Genomic DNA, 23,734 nt, shown 5'->3' on the forward strand with positions numbered 1-23,734 from the left:
TAATATTTTTTGTTTATGATTTAATTAAGCAGAGCAGACCGGAGGTGTCGGGGCTCAGATTAATTTTTATGGCATACCCCATGGACCTTCGGTTGTGTGTAGTTACTCACATACTATAATACATCAAGGTCACCAAGAGCCTCAGAGGCTCTGAATTATCTGTATTCATCAGCTACACGAAACCTCATAAGAAGGTTTCAGTGCAGACCATTTCAAGATGGTTAAAACAGGTTCTGGCATGTGCAGGTGTGGACACTGACATTTTAAAATCTCACTCCATCAGGGCTGCATCTACGTCAGCAGCGAGGGAAATGGACGTCCCTCTCGACCACATCCTAGTGGCTGCAGGATGGTCTAATGAACTGACGTTCCAAAGGTTTTATAATAAACCTATCGCCAGACCGGGGGCTTTTGCCAACTCCATTTTAAATTCTGTTTTATAGTTTCCCCCTGGATGAGAGGGGTCACTATTATTTTCTTTGATTATTAAAGCATCAGCATATGCTATCTACGTGTTCAAAAGAGAACTGCAGATGCTGGAATATCGAAGGTACACAAAATTGCTGGAGGAACTCAGCGGGTGCAGCAGCATCTATGGAGCGAAGGAAATAGGCGACGTTTCGGGCCGAAACCCTTCTTCAGACAATCTGAAGAAGGGTTTCGGCCCGAAACGTCGCCTATTTCCTTCGCTCCATAGATGCTGCTGCACCCGCTGAGTTCCTCCAGCAATTTTATGCTATCTACGTCATGTCTGAATGCATTAATTATTTTCACTCATCCTGGTCAACTGATGCAGTGTGTGACGCATGGACTCGTATACACGGCATGAAATCACAGAGCTTTAAAATCTTCACGTAGTCACTCACGTGACTCCGAAGTAAAATAGTAAGATTAAATGAGAACTTACCAGTTTGAAGTTTGATCTTTATTTTATGAGGAGTTACGATGAGCGATTACGTGCCCTCCGCTCCCAATCCTCATATCATAAAGATCATTTGGTAGTTCTAGTCCCCTCTAATCTTACTATGTTCAGTTCAACAACTGTTATCTGTGATTTCACACCGCTGCTTTGAAGATTGACATGCATGTGGGCTGATGGCCTTCTTCACGTAATCGCTCATCGTAACTCCTCATAAAATAAAGATCAAACTTCAAACTGGTAAGTTCTCGTTTAATCTTACTATTTTCCTGCAAGCGTGACTCATCTGAAATAGGGCTATTGGGAGTAATTTAATCCATCCAAGTCCAGTCTCCAGCTTTAATTTGGCTAATTTGGTTTTAAGGGTCTGGTTTGCCCTTTCTATAAGTCGAGCAGCCTGTGGTCGATAAGCACAGTGTAATTGCTGCCGGATCCCCAGCTGTTCACAAACTTCTTAATTGATTTGTCCAATAAAGTGTGGACCATTGTCTGAGCTAAATCGAATGAGAATACCGAAACTAGGGACAATTTCTCTCATTAGCACCTTGAAACAGTAGCCACTTTATTGTCAAGGGTTGGGTATGCTTTGATCCATCTGCTGAATTAATCTACTATGACAAGAACGTATTTGTATCCGTGGCATCTTTCCAATTCAATATAGTCCATTAGCAATGCCTCAAAAGGACCCATAGGCAATGGCATTTTCCCTGCTTCACATCATATTCCTTACCCTGGATGGCATTGCTGGCAGATCAGGCAATTACTGGTTACGTTTTGAGCAAAAGATTGTAATTTTGGATGCCATCAAGTAGCTAATAGAGTGTCCCCTACTGCTCTTGCACCACAATGGGTTGCATACTACATACACTCGATAACTCATACGGCCAAGGAATCTGTCATGCAAGTTTGCCCTGCTGGAGTGGTCCACAGCCCAGTCATACAATCCAGTACAAATCCCAATTGTTTCCATCTTCCCTTATCTCTTTAAGTAGCCTCTTCTTGTGATTAAACGATTTCTTGGATTGTTGGCATCAGTTTCTCCTAGGGGGACTTGTTAGTTATACTTTTAGTCTGCCTCATCATTCTAGGTACCACCACCCTACGTTCCCATGATACTTTTTTAGCTATCATGTCAGCTTTACGATTTCCATTGTCCATTGGGGTCTGTCCTTTAGCATGGGTGGAATGGTACCATTCGGCGTCGCCGTTTCGTCACCGCTGTTTCGGCGCTTCCGTTTAGGCGTCTCCATTTTGGGGGGTTAGGGTTAGGGTTAGCATGGGGGTTTGTAATGTTTCAGAAAGTTCATCAAAATTTATTGACCTGAATTTCATTTAATATGTTTTCTATTCACATATGTATTTAGCATTAGCACTGACATAAGACATTGCTAATGTGCCATAGGGAAGGAAATAAGTTGAAAACTTAAAGCAGATTGTTTCCTTTGCAGCGCCGAAAAGTACCCGACCCAACCCTAACCCTAACCCCAACCCTAACCCTATCCCTAACCCTCCAAAACGGAGGAGCCGAAACAGAGGCGCCGATACAGCATTGCCGAAACAGCGGCGCCCAAACAGCAGTGCCGAAATAGCGACGCCAAAACGGCAGTGCCGAAAAATACTCGACCCAGAATGGGAACTTCATTTTATTACAGAGATTTGTCTGGGTAGCATTAAGGCATTCAATAAATTTGTCACCAATTGTATGTGTGATATTTGGGTTCCTGCGGAAGTTAGAAATCCCCAATTTTTCCATAATTGGCCGAAATCGTGCACCACCCCAAATGCATATCGAGAATCAGTGTAAATGATCACTTTTAGATTTTTCCCAATAATACAAGCCCGAATTAAAGTGAATAATTCAGATTGCTGTACTGAATAGGGTGATTCAAAAGCAGCTGCTTCTACAATCTCCATCTTTTGATTAATAATTGCATACCCAGACAATCTCTCACACTACCGTCCACATATAATGTGATGTCAGGGTCTTCCATGGGTACATCCCTCAAGTCCTCTCTCACTGATGTTTCCTCTATAACAACGAGACAGTTGTGTTCTGCTGCTGCTCACTCTTCTGGGGTGAAATAAGAAAAGAGTCTGGGTTAATTAATGTACAGTGTTTAAGCTGCAATTTCGGATTGTTCAACAGATAGATCTCATACTTATTTTGGCTGGCCATTGTAAAGTGCGGGGTTTGAAGCTGCCCCAACAATGCCGATACCGAATGTGAACTGTACACTACAATTTCCTGTAGGAATGTCAAATTAGCAGCCGATTGTAAACTATTGTAGATTGTGTTGTACTTCGTGGTCCGGTATCTGTTATACCATTGTTATGACTATGGAATGACCACAAGTACACGTATTTAGGGGTTTGAAATTCAGCATAAATCAAGGCTCTGTTTATTTCACGGCCATCTGGAACCAGAGTGCCCTGCCCATATTATGCCATTCCCATATATACATGTTGCTACGCGGGCATACAAAGTAATCCTTGTGATATAACAAAGTAGTCCTTGCAATATCAAAACATCCCCCCTTGTCTTACATAAAACAAAACATATGCTTAACTAAGCCGTGTGTGGAACAGAAAAAACTGCAAAAAGCTGCAGAGGTGTGTAACCCTGTGATACGTTTGTTTTGAATCTAAATGTAATATTTCAAGTTACCGTGTTTTAACGCCGTATATGGCAAGTAACATGACTCGGTTACCTGAAATGAACTAGCAAGTGCTGGACATTGCCAATGAGTTCTCCGTGTTCAAGCAGAGGATGGAATTCTGCCTGCAAGACTTAGAAATCACATCGGTGTCTAAGCAGGCAACAAAAATAAAACATATGCTTAACAAACAAGCTTGCACTCTTCAAGTCGCTCAAAGTTCCTCTGCCCTTGGTACGTCTTGTCCGTGTCAAGGTTAGTGGGTAACCATATAACCATATAACCATATAACAATTACAGCACGGAAACAGGCCATCTCGACCCCTCTAGTCCGTGCCGAACACATAGTCTCCCCTAGTCCCATATACCTGCGCTCAGACCATAACCCTCCATTCCTTTCCCATCCATATAACTATCCAATTTATTTTTTAAATGATAAAAACGAACCTGCCTCCACCACCTTCACTGGAAGCTCATTCCACACAGCTACCACTCTCTGCGTAAAGAAGTTCCCCCTCATGTTACCCCTAAACTTCAGTCCCTTAATTCTCAAGTCATGTTACCCCTAAACTTCAGTCCCTTAATTCTCAAGTCTACAAGGGGTAGAGGTGTCTTCTGTCTTCCAAACATCATCTCTGCTGGTGACGGTAACTTGGAATCAATCGGTGTAGTACGCAAGTTGAGTAAGCTGCTGCTACACTCTGTTCCCATTCTTCTCACTTCAATAAAACAAAACAAAGCTATCAGAGAACTTGAAGTCACTACTACGGGCATCTCTGACACAACGCAAAGACTGAAGGAAGAACTTGAGCAGATTTCTGGACAATTGGCCAGAATGACCGACAAATGCCTAGATCTTGAAGCCCGGTCCAGACGCCAAAACTTAAGAATTGTTGGAGTGAAAGGAGGGAAGGAAAGTAGAAAAGACGCTCGGGCTTTCACTGCCAATCCACTTAACAGGTATTTAATCTGCCTGAGAGACCTAAAGTTGATCTAGCACATCGACTCCAGAGACCCCGATCAGGGGTTGGAGCACCACCAAGACAGCTATTCTTAAACTACACGACATAGCAGTTCTTGAAGACATCATGAAGAAAGTGACAATCACAGGAACCCTGATGTTCTTCAGAGATTATCCAGCAGAGGTGGTCAAGAAGCGAGCGCTTTTCACGAAGACACGTCTTATTCTTAAAGACATTCCAGGCCTTAGATATGAAATAATGTATCCTGCCAAATTAAGGGTCACATATGAAGGATCGGAGCCTTTCTTTATTGACCATGCATTTAAATATGCGCAAGATCTTTTTTAAAAAGACCGTAAAGGATAAGTAGAATTCCATGGCTCTGTTTGATTAGCAGGGCTACTGAACTCTCACTCAACCGTTTGCTAAACCGCGTGTTTAATGTATACCTTTTATATGCATTTATAAGGGGTAAACTGATAAAATATATTTCTTTACATAAAAATATATATAAAAGCTGCAAATAAGATGGCCGACAGATTCACATGCATTCATGTCTAGACACACTTATCACAGATAGATTGGAATGTAAGCAGATAGATTGCTCACGGTCCTCGTGTTTATCATGAGAATGTTTAACATTCTTGAATTACGCAGCATTGAAGACAATTTAAACCTATGGTAATGTTATAACATATTCACAAATTATATAACAAAATCCATCATTAATACATAAAAACTAACAAACGTACTAAACCGTTTACTTTAACCTAATACCTAATGTTAACACCTAATACTAATCCGTCTTTTTAAAATCTAATACCTAACAGTTACTAGATTTACTACCTCTAGGCAAGCGATTTATATTTAAAATATGTTTAATATCTATCCGATGGGGGGGGGGGGGGTTTGGTGTTTCCAGCAACTGCCAGGCCAAAGCGAGAGGGAGGCGATGGTGCTTGGGGAGGGGTGGGGGGGGGGGGAGAGGGGGAGAGGGGGAGGGTGAGGGGGAGGGGTGGAGGGCGAGGGCGAGGGCGAGGGCGAGGGCGAGGGCGAGGGAGAGGGAGAGGGAGAGGGAGAGGGAGAGGGAGAGGGAGAGGGAGAGGGAGAGGGAGAGGGAGAGAGAGAGGAGAGGGAGAGGGAGAGGGAGAGGGAGAGGGAGAGGGAGAGGGAGAGGGAGAGGGAGAGGGAGAGGGAGAGGGAGAGAGAGAGCCCTCATTTGGCCGACATGCTGGTGATTCCAATTAACCCCTTCAAGCCGGACGGTTTCCAACGGAGTATGTGTTTAATATACGAATATCAATAAGTAAGAAATGTTGTTATTTAAAATAGGGTATTTAAATAGTGAATACCCATTTAGACCTAGTTATAAGAAGAAATGTAACCCTCTTAGAGGAAATTATTCACAGTCTTTGATGTTGTTTAACTTATGAATATCAATAAGCAACATTTTTGTTAATTTAAATACTGTATTTAAATACCCACTTAGACCAAACTATCAGATGAATTACTTACAGCACTAGTTCTGTTTTCTTTCTGTTCACATAATATTCTGTTTTGACTGTTTTTTTCGACTCTGTAATATTACTTTGTAAGGGGCAGAGCTAAATGTAATTAACATATACGGAAGCTCACCTGAAATTTTCCACCAGGGGGTGGATACACACAGTACCCTTAAATACTGTTTTGTTTAGTATTATATACGGCATTTAGCACTTTTTTCGCTTTTTCTTCAGATGGCACTTTTCAATGTGATATGCCAGCAGGGTTTTGAAATTGGGATCACCCACCCAACACCCAGAAGGTTGATTTATTGTGTTGCACCATCTGAAACAAGGGAATCCATGTAAGCTATAATGCAAGATGGCCCTCTGAAGAAAACTGGAGGAATTACTTTTTGTAGCTGGAATATTAGGGGCATTAATGAGCCAATTAAAAGGGGTACGGTTCTTGCCCAATTAAAATCAACTAATGCTGATATAATATTTTTACAAGAAACGCACCTTAAAGATCACGCTCAGGCCAGGCTGAAGGCTAACTGGATCGGTCAAATATATCACTCCTCTTATCTCTCCAAAACTAGAGGTACTGCAATTATAATCCGTAAGGGCATACCATTTAGAAACATAGAAATTAGGTGCAGGAGTAGGTCATTCGGCCCTTCGGGCCTGCACCGCCATTCAATATGATCATGGCTGATCATCCAACTCAGTATCCTGTACCTGCCTTCTCTCCATACCCCCTGATCCCTTTAGCCACAAGGGCCACATCTAAATATAGCCAATGAACTGGCCTCAACTACCTTCTGTGGCAGAGAATTCCAGAGATTCACCACTCTCTGTGCGAAAAATGTTTTTCTCATCTCGGTCCTAAAAGATATCCCCCTTATCCTTAAACTGTGACCCCTTGTTCTGGACTTCCCCAACATCGGGAACAATCTTCCTGCATCTAGCCTGTCCAACCCCTTTAAGAATTTTGTACGTTTCTATAAGATCCCCCTCAGTCTTCTAAATTCTAGCGAGTACAAGCCGAGTCTATCCAGTCTTTCTTCATATGAAAGTCCTGACATAAAAAAACCATAACAGACAAAGATGGTAGGTACGTCATAGTATCTGTGGAGATATATTCTACCACACTTACTATGGTAAATATCTACGCTCCCAACTTTGATAACCCACAATTTTTTAATAAAAGTTTCAATATAATTTCAGACTCCACCCAGCAAAACCTAATAATTGGGGGAGATTTCAACTGTGTTCTGGATCAATACTTGGATAAATCCTCACAACAAAACAAATCAAAATCCAGCGAACATCTAAATACGTATATAAAAAATACAAATATAACAGACGTAAGGAGGATTGCAAACCCATCCGGAAGAGAATACTCCTTTTACTCATCAGTACATAAAACCTATACACATATTGACTATTTTCTAGTGGACACTAAACTAATATCTTTCACAACTAATCCCAAATACCATAATAGTACTATTTCCGATCATTCCCCGCTAACCTTTTCTTAAAACTAGAAGGAATGTTTACTAAAAAATCGTTCTGGAGGTTTAATCCTCAAATACTAAATAACCCAGATTGTTGTATATATTTAAAACAACAGATGGAACACTTTTTTGAGACCAATGATACTCCAGGTATTTCGCCCTCGTTATTATGGGAATCTTTTAAGGCTTTTATTAGAGGCTTTATCATTTCATATCAAGCATATCAAAACAAAAAGAATAGGATGGAACAATTGCAACTAGAAGAACAGATCAGACAACTGGATTCAGAAAACAAGATAGATCTGTCAATGGATAAACATAATAAGATAGCAGTATTAAAATTTAAGCTAAATCAAATTCTCTCTGCAAGAGTTATCAGATTATTACAAATTACTAAACAGGAACATTTTCGAATTCAGTGACAAACCACACAAACTTCTAGCACGCCAGTTGAGAAAAGTTGAAAAGGACCATACTAATCAAAAAATCAAATCAGATAAAGGTGAACTGTTGACACTTCCAAAAGACATTAATGAAAGAATCGCCCAATTCTATAAAAATTTATATAAATCCAAAACATCAACAGAAACGAGAAAAATTACAAACTTTCTTGATAACTGTAATCTTCCGACACTTAATCCGGTGGAACAAGATGAATGAGGAGCACAGATTTCAATTAAAGAAATATAAGAGACAATCAATTCATTGAAGAATGGCAAAACACCATGACCAGACGGGTTTAGTAACAAATTTTCTAAAAGATTTTACGAGGTAATTTCCCCGTGTTTACACAACCTTTATATATATGCATTTAAAGAACAGACATTACCACAAACCCTAGCTGAATCAACTATTACACTTATACCCAAAAAAGATAAAGATCTGGAAGACACGGGATCATACAGAGCAATCGCCCTGTTAAATACATATCAGAAAATATTAGCAAAAACTCTTGCAAGAAGATTAAGGACATACGTTAATAAATTAATACACTCGGATCAAACTGGGTTTATACCCAAGAGACACTCGTTTAACAATTTGAGACGCCTGTTTAACATAATGTACTCACACAGGACGATAAAAAAACTTATCAATTATTTCATTAGATGCAGAAAAAAGCATTTGATCAAGTAGAATGGAAATATATTTTTACAGAATTGCAAAAATTTAAGTTGGGAGAAAATGTTATCTCATGGATAAAACTGTTATATGATAAGCCGACTGTCAGAATACTGACTAACCATATACTCTCACCTAAATTTCAGTTATCCAGGGGCAATAGACAGGGATGTGCATTATCACCCCTGTTATTTGCCCTAGCGATTGAACCTCTAACAGAAAGTATAAGAGTACATCCGAACATACACGGCTATAACACTAAATACTCCAATAATAAAACATCATTAAATGCAGATGATGTATTATTATATATCACCAATTCCCAAGTTAGCATTCCAAGTATCTTAAATCTTATAGAGTAATTTGGTTCCTTGTCATGAGATAGAATAAACTGGAACAAAAGTGAAATTATGTCAATAAAACGTCAAGAGCGACACACCTCCTAAAATTCCCTTTCAGAATTTCTATGGAAAAATTCAAATATTCAAAAATTCAAATATCTGGGTGTTCAGGTAACCAGAAAATATACTTCTCTATTTAACGCAAACTTTCCTCCTTTAGTTACTAAATTAAATGCTCTTACTCAATTTTGGAAAACACTTCCGATATCTCTAATAGGCAGGATAAATGCTATAAAGATGATCTTCCTCCCACAAATCCTGTACTTATTCCAATCAATACCGATATATTTTCAAAAAACTGGATTCTCTGATTACAAACTTTATTTGGGATTATAAAACACATATAATTCATAAACGGCACCTGTGTAAACCCAAAGAAACTGGTGGATTGGCTCTCCCCAACTTTTTATACTATTATTGGGCAACGAATATTAAAAATGTAATATATTGGTTGGACAATACAGGGCAACAGGTAAAGTGGTTAATAATGGAGAGAGAGGATTGTTCACCTTTTAATATAGGCGCGATTCTTCTCTCTCCAATAAATTTGAAGAAAACGCTATATGAGAAAAAGCCGATTATCCACAGTACTTTACGAATCTGGAGACGTGAAGTCAACCCTTAAACTGAGAAATGTATCTCTTCTTTCACCAATTGCCAATAATCCTTCGTTCAAGCCATCTATTTTAGACAGAACGTTCGCATATTGGGAAAGATTAGGAATCAAAAAACTCAGAGATCTTTATGAGATGGGAACTCTTCTCTCATTTCAAGAATTACAGTCGAAATATCACCTGAAAGGTAATCAATATTTCAGATTCCTTCAAATTCGAGACTATCTGAAATCATATACCCAAGACTACCAATCTTTGTTGCCGCACATATTGGATGAATGTATGAATAGAAACACGGAGTCAAACAAGTTAATATCATATCTGTATAACACCCTTTTAAATATAGAAATCCCATCATCAGAAGTAATTAGAAGAGCTTGGGAAGATGAACTTGGCCTTAAAATTCTAAAAGACTGAAGGGAAGAAAATCTATATATACACAATTGCTCGATTAACGTTAGGCATTCGTTAATTCAATTTAAAATACTGCACAGACTCTATTATTCAAAGTCTAAACTGAATAGGATCTTTCTAAATGTATCTCCTATTTGTGATAAATGTCTCCTTCAGGAAGCAACTATAACACATTCCTTTGCCTCTTGTATAAAGTTACATAATTTTTGGAGAGGAATCTTTGAAATTTTTTCAAAAACACTAAAAACAAAACTGGACCCCGACACGGAATTGATTATTCTAGGTATGTCAGTATGTCTGAGCTATCATTATTTCAAAGATGTTTCCTTAATTATGGCCTGATAACGGCGAAAAAACGAATACTCAAATTTTGGAAACATACATCTGTCCCTACTCTTAAAATGTGGATTACAAACATGTCTGAGGCACTACATCTTGAAAATATTAGAGTTGTCTTAGCAGAAAAACCAGATCATTTTTCGAAGACATGGACGCCACTCATTGATTTATTACAAGGATAGTATGGTACAACACAATTTTGGAGTTAAATCTAATTATGGGTTGGGTGATGGGTGGGGAGGGATGCGAGGCAGGTATATCACCACTTTTTTCTTTCTTTTTATTTTTGTCTTTTTATTTTTTTTATTTTTTCTATTCCTTTCTTCTTTCTTTCATTTATTCACTCTTTGGCTACATCACTTTGGTAGTCTAGGGGGTTCTATCTTTGCACACTTCACTTTTTTTCTTTCTTGCTTTTTCTCCTTTCTTTTCTTCTAACTATAGCTAAAAGTTAAAAATTGAAGCTGTACAATAACTGTATTATTTCATATGCCGTTGGTTATATTTTTGGACATTTGCTTCTAATAATTAAAAATAAATAAATAAATAAAGATTCTCAAATGCTTCCTGTGCTTTCTTTGTTAATTTAAATTCACCCTCCTTGCTGGTATAGGGTGTCAGTTCCTTGGTTTTTAGAGCTATATTTGGAATCCAAGGTCTACAATAATTAACCATGCCCAGCCATTGCCTCATCTATTTGGCTTCTTTTGGGACTGGAAATTTGCAGATAGTTTCGAGTCAGCTCTTCTCAAGACTTCTTTCGGTGGCCGAAATTATAATTCATAGAAATGTTACTTTCTCCTGAGCTACCAGTACTTTTGATGGGGAGACCACATATCCTAGATCAGCTAGATGATTTAGTAGTTCTGCAGTGCCTTCCCGATTACTGGATTCATCTTTACTAGCCACCAATAGGTCATCAACATACTACACTAATGTTGAATTCATTTTAAACTTTAAAGTACTTAGCTGATCCTGCAGACACCTGGAAAATAAAGTAGGCGAGTTGAAAAATCCTTGAGGCAACGAGGTACATGTATATTGTTGGCCCATAGAAACATAGAAACATAGAAAATAGGTGCAGGAGTAGGCCATTCAGCCCTTCGAGCCTGCACCGCCATTCAATATGATCATGGCTGATCATCCAACTCAGTATCCTGTACCTGCCCTCTCTCCATACCCCCTGAACCCTTTAGCCACAAGGGCCACATCTAACTCCCTCTTAAATATAGCCAATGAACTGGCCTCAACTACCTTCTGTGGCAGGGAGTTCCAGAGATTCACCACTCTCTGTGTGAAAAATGTTTTTCTCATCTATAGGTGAAGGCAAACAAATATTGGCTGTCTTCATGAAGAGGAAGAGAAAAGAATGCATGTTGAAAGCCGACTATTGAAAAGACTTTGGCTTCAGCCGGTATTTGGGCTAGGATATGGGCAGGATTTGGCACTAGGGCATGAAGTGATTCTACAACAGAATTGATTTCCCTTAAGTCTTGTACGAGTCTATATTGACCCTCCTTTACCGGTTTTGGAACGGCAAGAAAAGGGTTGTTACAGATAGATTGGCACTTCACCTATTTTTGTTGTTTTAGTAAACCCTGAATTAATTTGTTTACGCTGCTGATGGCCTGTAGTTTCAATGGATATTGTTGGATTGAAGTAAGTGTGACCCCTTTCTGGAGAGCTACACAGATGGAATTAATGTTCATGCATCCTACCAGGGCCGTGTGCTCTGCCCATACTTGAGGGTCCACATACTCGTATACCTCTCTCGCCAGATGATGACGTAAGTGGGCAACAACCTTCCTTGGGGCCTGGTAAAACTCAACAACATATTGATTAGACAAATTTTGCTTTTGATAATTATTCGGGTTTGCCTTTCTCACCATCGTTCCTAGGTCTTTAGCTCTAGCCGTGAAGTTCACCTTTCGAGTGATGTGTGGAGCAGCCTCGTCAGTTCTTTTCCATAATCGTGCTGGTATATTAGCATATTCGGTAGCTCCCTCTTTCCCATCCACTCATACCAATACTTCTATTTCCCATTCCTGTCCTTCATATGATTTAAATACGTTTTCCAGCTCATTGTTCTTTCCACGTCTATCGTAAGCCAGTGTAATGTGAAGTGGGGATTCTTCGTCCAGATCTAAGGACCAATATTGAGGGGTCACTATGGAGTAACATTGTCATGCAGAGGTCCAGGGGGGTCACTATTATACCTCTATCGCCACATTCTATATTTAGTTGGAAAGCACAGAGTAAATCTCTCACCATCAGGTTGCAATCTCATCCAGTGGTTATCACAAACCTATGTTTGATTGTCTTTCCTCCATATACTACTTCGACTGGCTCAGAGACGGGATACTGGAAAATTTGTCCTTGAAACCCGGACAGATTATGAAGTTCTCTTGATTCTGGTAAATTGTAAATTGATTGAAGAGATGACATGGATGCGCCTGTGTCTACTAGGAAAGTGCAGATTTTACCTTTAACCTGTAGAGACAACATAGGGTCCTCATCAGACTTGCATCCAGTCACTACCAGGTTTGCTAATCAAAGGTGTGTAAATGGGTTACTCTGAGAAAAAGAGATTTGTCCCCTTGGCTCCTGATTTTCCTGCCTGTTTCCTCTGTGCTCTTTAGAATCCTGTTGATCCCTCCATTCTCTTTGTTCTTGGAGATTTCTTCGATGACCCCCTCTGTCGTTCCTTTCTTTACTTGGGCACCCCCTACTCCAGTGACCTACCCCGCAACAATAACACTGGCTCATTCCTGGTGGCCGGCCTGTCCTTAACCCTGGTCTTTGGAGGACTGGTTCTACGACAGATGCTTCCCTATAACATCAGTCAGGATATTCCAGAACTCTAACTTCTTCCAGCCCATAGTTTGTTGGTACTCTAGGGATCCATGATTCAGAGTCGAATTTTGGTTATGTCAAATTTTGGTTTTTATTTTCTAATCACATATTCAAATCTTGGTTTTACTGCATGCGGGCTATCCTGCGTCTTTATTTCCTTCCAATGATATCTTACAGCCCTGGCCATTTGACTGGCACTATATGCTTTCCAGTCCATGTTATTAGTCTTAATGGCTTCTGCTATATTGGTGGGAAGACATTTCAGTAAGATGGCACAATATTGAGGGGAATTTGCTCCATTCCCGTAATTTAAGTCACCCGATTGATCCATATATAATTCAGAAAATTGCTCTAAAAACTTATCCGCTTCTTCTCCCATTTTTGGTCTTCCATCTAATATTCTGGCCAAATCGATTGGTTTCTGAAGGGTGTTGGCAAGAGCTGTTAAAACAGCTTCCTCCCTTGCTCCATTGTCCGCTATTATATTTGCAAGAGCTTCATGCAACGGATGTCCTAAATTTATTAGGAATCTGGTATGCTCACTAGGGGTAATTATTTGCTGGATCACCGCCAATAAATCCCGGGAATCAGCGTGATAAACGCACATTGTAGTTCTTAAGTGATCCACAAAAGAAGCGGGTGATTTTCTACGATTGGGTATTTGATTTAAAATAGCCATCATCTCATTAGGCTTCCATTGGGAATAGACTATAATTGTAAGGGGATTATTTGCATTTACTGCATTGGCTGGATCAAAAGAAGGATTAGGCATTTCCTTTACAGGGAACTGTCTAAGGGTTGTTTGTTTAGCTTCCGGATCTACCTCAGCCTCTTCAATTATGGTCTCACACACAGATGTATCTTCCCCTTCACCATGGGGTTCACGGTACTTTCTAAATTATTTCTTTCCTTCCTTAACTGCTCGTTCAATTTGTCTAGGGGCATGCTCTTCTTTTTCCATAACTAATGTAGTCTTTTTTTTAGTTTGGCTTCTGGTACAGTGAACTCTACGACTGTCTGTAATGGACAGATCGGTCGGAGTCAAGAAAGTTTGTGCTTTGGGATTTAATTCTCTATTCCTATTATGAACTCCACGATGTGCAGTTGAGGTATTGGGATCATAAGGTGAATAATGTGGTGGACCTGAATTTCTAGTTCTAACACACTCCCAGTCTCCTAAATAATCATCATTATCATCCCCCTCATAACCAGTGCCAACCATCGGGTCCTCGCACTTAAGACTTATGGATGAATAGTCCCCGAGGATTGGCGTACTGCGCATGTTGTTCCATTGTTTAAAAATGGTTCTAAGAGTAAACCTAGCAATTATAGACCTGTTAGTTTGACTTCAGTGGTGGGCAAATTAATGGAAAAGATACTTAGAGATAATATATATAAGCATCTGGATAAACAGGGTCTGATTGGGAACAGTCAACATGGATTTGTGCCTGGAAGGTCATGTTTGACTAATCTTCTTGAATTTTTTGAAGAGGTTACTAGGGAAATTGACGAGGGTAAAGCAGTGGATGTTGTCTATATGGACTTTAGTAAGGCCTTTGACAAGGTTCCTCATGGAAGGTTGGTTAAGAAGGTTCAACTGTTGGGAATAAATGCAGGAGTAGCAAGATGGATTCAACAGTGGCTGAATGGGAGACGCCAGAGGGAAATGGTGGATGGCTGTTTGTCGGGTTGGAGGCAGGTGACTAGTGGGGGTGCCTCAGGGATCTGTGTTGGGTCCTTTGTTGTTTGTCATGTACATCAATGATCTGGACGAAGATGTGGTAAATTGGATTAGTAAGTATGCAGATGATACCTAGATAGGGGGTGTTGTGGATAATGAAGAGGATTTCCAAAGTCTACAGAGTGATTTAGGCCATTTGGAAGAATGGGCTGAAAGATGGCAGATGGAGTTTAATGCTGATAAATGTGAGGTGCTACACCTTGGCAGGACAAATCAAAATAGGACGTACATGGTAAATGGTAGGGAATTGAAGAATACAGTTGAACAGAGGGATCTGGGAATAACCGTGCATAGTTCCTTGAAGGTGGAATCTCATATAGATAGGGTGGTAAAGAAAGCTTTTGGTATGCTAGCCTTTATAAATCAGAGCATTGAGTATAGAAGCTGGGATGTAATGTTAAAATTGTATAACGCATTGGTGAGACCAAATCTGGAGTATGGTGTACAATTTTGGTCGCCCAATTATAGGAAGGATGTCAACAAAATAGAGAGAGTACAGAGGAGATTTACTAGAATGTTGCCTGGGTTTCAACAACTAAGTTACAGAGAAAGGTTGAATAAGTTAGGTCTCTATTCTCTGGAGCGCAGAAGCTTAAGGGGGGACTTGATAGAGGTCTTTAAAATGATGAGAGGGATAGACAGAGTTGATGTGGACAAACTTTTCCCTTTGAGAATAGGGAAGATTCAAACAAGAGGACGACTTCAGAATTAAGGGACAGAAGTTTAGGGGTAACATGAGGGGGAACTTCTTTATTCAGAGAGTGGTAGCGGTGTGGAATGAGCTTCCAGTGGAAGTGGTGGAGGCAGGTTCGATGGTATCATTTAAAAATAAATTGGATAGGCATATGGATGTGAAGGGAATGGAGGGTTATGGTATGAGTGCAGGCAGGTGGGACTAAGGGAAAATAATTGTTCGGCACGGACTTGTAGGGCCGAGATGGCCTGTTTCCGTGCTGTAATTGTTATATGGTTATATGGTTATATGACAGTCTTTCTGTGAAAGATTTATTTCACACTTTATTGTTAATACTCTCAGGCTATTCCCTTAGGCTACCTGGAGGGTCAAAAGCTTTGGTATCTTCTAACACTATCCCACATTTTAGAGTTGCTTCCTTCTAACTTGCTATTCTTTCTGTTCCTCGTAATAATTTCTCCACAATTCAATTAATTTCTGTGCCTCTGTATTATCGCTGCACTACAATATAATCTGCTCAATGTATTTTAATCCCTTTTCTGTCTCTATGCCCCCTCGGAGCCACAATGCGTTCCCTATTTCTCTATTTAATGATCTGGAAAGGATTCTCAATCGATCGGCTTTTTGTGGAAATTCACTGCATATTTCTTGCAGAGGACTTTCTGAGTCAGCAGTCATATCTTTATTTGCATGGTTTCCCATTCTGTTGGATAAGGAAGCAATTCTAAACTACTCACACCTCGTAACAATTTCCCTTTCTAATTTCGAAATTAACAAAGCCGTTTCAGACAATTTTCAAATCAAAATGCTCCAAGAAACAACCAATCACATTCACATACGTTCTCGACTACCGTCTCCTATCCCCAATCTTATTCTGAACGCATGCAAATGAACTCTAAACACGTGAGCAAAATTGAACACAAAAAGGAAATTAGTCCACATCAGAAGTATACATAACCACACTTCAGCACAAATCAAAAACATTCACATTACAAATCATGCACTCCAAGAAAAATCCTCCTTGTGGCTCAATCAATCAGCGGGATGACTCCTCCCCTGATGCAATGATTGAAGGAGTACAACCCCTGATCGAACCACCCTGATTCAGATCTTCACAATACGATCCAAACAAATACAAATATCTAATTTAAGCACACTCTCATTTCAATTGTTTAAATCTGTAAACACTCGCAGAAGCAGCAACACAAATGACGGTCTGCGAACTTAACACGATCTAAATCTTAACTGTTAATTCTTACTATACTCTAAGTTTATTTACCTGAGAATATTTACAAAATCCAGATCCTATGACAATATGGAAAGCTAAATTTTCTCAATTTACAAAATGATTTCAAGCACCAGCGCACAATTCACGAATACTCGATCTCAACGCTGCATCAAGCTGTTATCACGCAGTGAACCTCTCCCTCTGATACCGAAGATTTTCCCCTTCCTAGTTTACTCTTTGCTGAGGGGTACTATTCCTTAAATGATTACTTTTTCTCCCGAATATTACTATCCTTCTGCTAAGTCTGGACTTCTATAGGGGGACAACTATCCCTCCTCACTAAGTTCGACAGAATTAGGGGTACCCTTCGCTTTTCGGATGACTATTCGACAAGTAAGGAGGCTCCCATCTCTCAGGTACTCTTCGCTATCAGGTACTAATCAACAATCGACCAGAGGGTTACTATTCATTGTTGATCAGCCGCTATTCGGAATCGATCACGGACATGCACCAACTTCGAAGTTCTATATACAGGAATTTGAATTCCACCTTACTGGCAGAACTTCAATATGAAATCCAGTATTTGAAAATTTGGTTTAGCAAATATAGACTCAAACTCGATCTCCTAATTTTAGTGCGTATCTCCCTTACTATGTGGATTCTCGAATCAAACTAAAATTGCCCAGTTGAATTCTTGAATGGACTGGAGTATTCCGGCCAATCTATACTCTGTCTGTCCAAGCCCGGTACCTTCTCGAGGCTCTTCGTCCGTCACTTCAGGGAGAGACTCAGATACCTACACACAGACACACCTCTCTGCTAAGCACTGAGGATCCAGCTCCTAGCCGCTTCGCGCTGTGAGTTATCGATGTCGTTTTCAGAGCGCACCTTTTCAATTTGCGCTCCCGGCAATGATCCAATCGAAGGCAAGACCTGTATTTTAATACCCCACCAATTCGGATACCAAGTCTAACCCTGGGCCATCCCTCACCCGATGATGCGCGTTTGGCTCTCGTTAAAGCTGCTGCAGTCTGCCAACTACGACTAAAGTTGAGGGCCTCTAACCGAGGAAAGGGCCTCTAACCCAACCCCAGCAGGGCCTCTAGCCACAGCCTGGTTTTATGGGCCTCCAACCCAATGGCATGCTAACCACTCCCCCGTGCTTGCTAGACTCTTTTCTAATGATCTCGATTAGACCCTTTCCCAAACCCACGAATGATCGATCCACTCCGACTCATGAAGTGCCAAAAATCAATGCGGAAACTGCACCGTGGGCCCGATTTCTGCATTTGCTATCGAAACAGCTAAACACCCTTGATCACAAACTTGTGTTTGGTGGTGTTTTGAGATCCCGGACAAGCCCCCAATGATAATTGCTCATTTCTAAGCTTCACCCCAGTCTAGTTTCAGTAAAAACACTGAATCAAGCACTTGAATCAACTAGATTTTATTTTTCCAAAAGCGTGTCACAGTTCAACTACTGTACCTATCCCACCGTGGGTTTGATCCTCGTGTCTCCCTGTTCAAGCCCTCTAGGCCTGGCTCAAACAGAGACACTCCAGAAGTTCACGCAGTCCCAAGCGGTCTCCCAGAGGATCGACGCTGAGCCTCATGGTAGCGGACATTTATATGTCCCGGGATCTCAAGGGGCCAAACCACATGGGGGTGGTCTCTTAATAACCCAATTACAGATATCGATTAACCTCATTACAGGCATTTCCCTAACCCAATAATACAACAGTGCATACATTGTATAAGAAAGAAAGCTCTCAAAGGAAGCAACCAAGAACAAGCATTGAAACATGTGCCCTGGGAATCAAAACATTTCTCCAAGTCTCAACAGTTCGACCAATCATCAATTAATAGGATGACCATCTTGCAACATTATGTTTACTGTTTTACAGTGCTTTTGCAGCGACCCAATAGAAATGATGCATTTAAGGTTAGTTTGCAAAACCACTATACATGTTATCAATTTAGGAGAAACATGGAGAACACCTAGACTCCTTACCATCCTGCATATCAGTCTGAGCCTAGACTGGCTGGCGCCAATCAAAGCCAGTAAAGTTCAGCTGACAAGGGTTAAGCAATTCTGACAAGTGCAGGGATCCTCCATTTTATGGTGTCTTAAATTTAGCCAATAACGACCAGAAGGACTGCTCTGTCAGTTCACTGTCCTTGTTACTGACAGTGGAGAACTTTTCCATGTATTACATTCATGGAGCGAAATAATGGGATTCAATTAAATTGTATTATTATCAAGATTAGCATTGTCATGGCCAGTCATACTGGAATTAAAAGGTTCAAAGTATGCAAAGCTCAACTTTCTTATTTACCACGGGTAAAAAAAGAAATCAAGCTATATATTTCTAAAATTGCTTTTCACCAAAACAATCTCAAAATAAAAAATCCTGCTTTCTTTCTGCATTATATCCTGCAATGTTGCACACAAAATGAAGATTCTTAAAAGTTTTTAATCATCAATCATTGGTCTTGTAGAAGTGATGGCATAATATTATTTTTTTAAATGAAAGTTTCTATTTAAATGGTAAGATTTCCCAATTATAGTATTCTACCAAGATGACGATGGGGCACCAAAAGGCAATAGTTCTTTAAGTATGCCTTGACTGTGATGTTGGCAGAGGGTTGATTAGGGTTGATTCGAATTTCCCCACCAGTGCATCAGATATACTATGTGATAAATGGTTTAACTCAAGGTCTCAGAAGTAACACAGAAACATAGAAAAAAGGTGCCGGAGGAGGCCATTCGACCCTTTGAGCCAGCACCGCCAGATAGTAGTCACTATCTACAAGTTTTAAGTAACAAAATAAATATTTACATCCAGTTAGCATCATTCCTGATCTGCGGATGTCTCAAAGTATCTTATGGCCAACAAGATCTTTTTAATGTAGTTAGACACAAAATGCTGAAGTAACTCAACGGGACAGGCAGCATCTCTGGAGAGAAGGAATGGGTGATGTTTCAGGTCGAGACCCTTCTTCAGACTGAGTGTCAGGGGAGAGGGAAGCTTGAGATATGGAAGGGTACAAAGAGAATGAAGGTCTGAAAATGACCAATCAAAGCAAACGATGAACAAAATGTGGAATGGCATTGTTGGCTGAGGGCAAGGGGACAACAAGACATACAAATATTAAAACTAGTTAGAGAACTAGGGTGGGGGAGAGAAGGAGAGAGAGAGGGAAAGCAAGGTTTACTCAAAGTCAGATAAATCAATTATGATATGCTTGGGTTGTAAACTGCCCAAGAAAAATGAGGTGTTTTTCCACCAATTTGCATTTGGCCTCACTCTGACAGTGGAGGAGACCCAGGACAGAAAGGTCAGCATGTGAATGGGAAGGAGAGTTAAAGTGTTAAGCAACTGGGAGATCACGTAGGCCTGGGCAGACTGGGCGACAGTGTTAACACTGTGTTATGATTGCACTGAAAGAAACAAGACAACAAACTGATAAGTAATGTACTCCTACAAACAACAACATGATAATGGTCTAGTGTTCATTTTTTTTTACTGGTGGTGATTAACTGACAAGTAATGTAGATCAGTAACAGTGAGATAGCAATATGAGAACTTTAACACTGTGGGGATTCTGCTTTCTCATTAGTCGTGCCTACTCATGGGTAATAGACATCATTGGGAAGTTAACATTTAATGCTTATCTCTAATGACTATGAAGTGTGATGAAGATACCGTCCTGAGATGCTGCAATATGTGTGGTGCCACAGCTCCTGCATTGCTGTTGTGGGAACTGCTTCAACAATGTGATCCTATAAGCACAGTGGAAAGAGACAATTATTTCCAAATGAGGATATTTATTTCCAACAATGAGTGTATCTGTAGGAAGGAACTGCAGATGCTGTTTTAAACTGAAGATAGACACAAAAAGCTGGAATAACTCAGAGGGACTGGCAGCATCTCTGGAGAGAAGGAATGTGTGACGTTTTGGGTCGAGACCATTCTTCAGACTGTATCTGCACAGGCACTGAAAACTGCTACATCCAAGTCCATGTGACACAGCCCACATCACTGTCATTCCATGAACCAACCTGAACTTTCACTGCAGTCGAACAGAGGCACAATATCACTGTAATTTGCCAACCAAAAGGGAACATCTAGTAACAATGTTTCTCTGTCACAGGATAAACCCAGACCTGTTTCACTGAAGAACACATGGATAGTTAGTTAGTTTGTAGTATTCAAGAGCCTGATAGTTGTTGGGTAGAAACTGTTTTTGAACAAGGTTGCCACAAGTTATTACTTCCAACATGAAGGAGTGAAATGAAAGCATGGCCAGGGTAGATTGGGATCTTGATAATGCTGGCTCTTTCGATGGTGGGGAGGTCTGTTCCCATAATGGACCAGGTGGTGTCCACAACATTTTGTAATATTTTTTCATTCATGGGCGTTCGAGGTACCTAATTAGACAAAAATGCTGGAGAAACTCAGCGGGTGAGGCAGCATCTATGGAGCGAAGGAAATAGGCGACGTTGAGTTTCTTCAGCATTTTTGTCTACCTTTGATTTTCCAGCATCTGCAGTTCCTTCTTAAACACAACAAAGTACCTAATTAGGTCATGATGCAGCCTGTAGAGGTTCAAAAGAGTATTTGTTGATGAAACAAATCTTCACAATCTTCTCAGGAAGTAATGATGGTGATGGACTTTCATTATGATTGCAACAATGTGCCGAGTCCAGCACAGATCTTCAGAGATATTCACACCCATGAACTTGAAGTTGTTGACTCTCTCCACCACCAACCTATCAACAACAACAGGTTCTTGGATCCACAGCTTCTTTCTTCTAAAGTCAGCTCCTTGATCTTACTAATGTTCAGAGCAAGGTTGTTGTTCTGGCACCATTCAAATAGACAATCAATCTCCCTCCTACGCTCTGACTAGTCATTACCCATAATTCATCTAACAACAGCAGTGTCATGGGCAAATTTAAAGATTACATTGGAACTATGTCTGGCTACACAGTCAGACAGATGTAATGAAACTAATTAGTGGAGCAAATTTGAGGAGTCCACACCTTCTTATACTAAATCCTTAATACCAAATGCTGACAGTAACTTCTGGCATGTTGAAGAAGGACAATGGATGTATCAGCTATAAGGCCATTGGCATCCCATCAAGGAACAGTATCACAGTCAGGCATTGCCTGCATTTCGCCAAAGTGCAACATCTATGGCTAAAGATGATGGAACTATTTCTGTAAATATTAAACATCCTGGAGTGATTGCTGCCAGTGGTATATAAAAAGAGGGAAGACACTAGTGAAGAGTTGATTTGGAAACAGCCACTTACGGCTGCGATTTTTGGACATCTTACTCAGAATCCCCTTCCTCTGCGGAGGACAAGAGTGTATTTCCCATCAATTAAAAATAAAAGAGTTATTAGTGTTTAAAAAAATGTTGAGATTTGCTCGCCATGCAAATGTCCGGAGGGACTATAAAAGCCGGTAGTGTGAAGGTGCCTCAGTTCTCTGCAAGATGGGGGAGAGGGAGAGGGAGAGGGAGAGGTCGCAATTCTCTGTGAACTGTGAATAACGTTGAACACATGTCTACTAAACTGTGAGTGGTTTTACTGAACTGTCAGTGGCCTTAATGTGGTTTGAAAATGTAGTTTGAAAATGCAAAAGTGTGTTTTGGTCTGAAATTGCTAAAGCTGTGTTGCCTTTGGTATTGAAAGTGCTAAAGCAAGCTGCCTTTGGTTTTGAAAGTGCTAAAGCGAGCTGCCTTGCCTTTTGTTTTGAAAGTGCTAAAGAAAGCTGTGTTGCCTTTGGTTTTGAAAGTGCTAAAGCGAGCTGCCTTGCCTTAGGTTTTGAAAGTGCTAAAGTGAGCTGCCTTGCCTTTGGTTTTGAAAGTGCTAAAGCGAGCTGCCTTGCCTTTGGTTTTGAAAGTGCTAAAGCGAGCTGCCTTGTCTTTGGTTTTGAAAATGCTAAAGCGAGCTGTCTTGCCTTTGGTTTTGAAAGTGATAAAGCAAGCTGTGTTGCCTTTGGTTTTGAAAGTGCTAAAGCAAGCTGCCTTGCCTTTCGTTTTGAAAGTGCTAAAGCGAGCTGCCTTGTCTTTGGTTTTGAAAATGCTAAAGCGAGCTGCCTTGCCTTTGGTTTTGAAAGTGCTAAAGCGAGCTGCCTTGCCTAATTAGAGCTGCCTTGCCTAATTAGAGCTGTCTAATAAGAGCTGTCTTGCCTTCTATATAATTAAAAGTCTAATCTAGACCACTTTCTGTTTGCGCTTTGTATTGATTTTAGAAAAAGCGCCACCATGTATGGCTGTGATTTTTGGCCATCTTACTCAGTCCACCTCCGCTCATCAGGTTCCAAGGATTTTTCCCATCGATGAAAAATAAAAGAGTTATTAGTGTTTAAAAAATGTTGAGATTCTCTCTCCAGTCAATCACGCCATGAAGGCTAAAACCCGGACGTGTGGGCGTGGCTCAGTCTATGCAAGATGGGGGAGAGAGAAGTCACAACTCGCTGTCTTTACTGGCCTTGCACCCAGCTTGAAATGGTATGAAACTGCACTTGAATTTGATTCCCTTGCACCCTGCTTGACATGGAATTTCATGGAATAGCCGTGAGTCAGCTGCGAGCCCACCAGCCGTGAGTGAGCGAGCTGCCAGCACAACAGGTTTGTGACTGAGCCGCCAGCCCAAGAATCCATCCGGCCCACAATGTCCATACTAGCCCTCTGGAAACCAGTCACTTCAGCGCACAACACCCACACTATTACTCCAGTAAGCACCTCCCCCCTCCCCCCCGAAGGCTTTGGGGGACCA

The 23,734-nt window shown here is 40.5% G+C and overlaps 1 long non-coding RNA gene across 1 annotated transcript; it reads right to left on the minus strand.

Annotated features, from left to right (window-relative positions):
* Positions 1-8,472: 8,472 nt before the first annotated feature.
* LOC116974009 lies at positions 8,473-22,325 on the minus strand. The gene is made up of 3 exons (XR_004412250.1): positions 22,252-22,325; positions 17,748-17,751; positions 8,473-8,485 (listed from the first exon to the last, which is right to left on the minus strand). It is a non-coding gene; the product is annotated as an uncharacterized LOC116974009 (long non-coding RNA).
* Between the last annotated feature and the right edge of the window lie 1,409 nt (positions 22,326-23,734).

This window comes from Amblyraja radiata, chromosome 6, assembly GCF_010909765.2.
Source record: "Amblyraja radiata isolate CabotCenter1 chromosome 6, sAmbRad1.1.pri, whole genome shotgun sequence".
NCBI lineage: Eukaryota > Metazoa > Chordata > Chondrichthyes > Rajiformes > Rajidae > Amblyraja > Amblyraja radiata.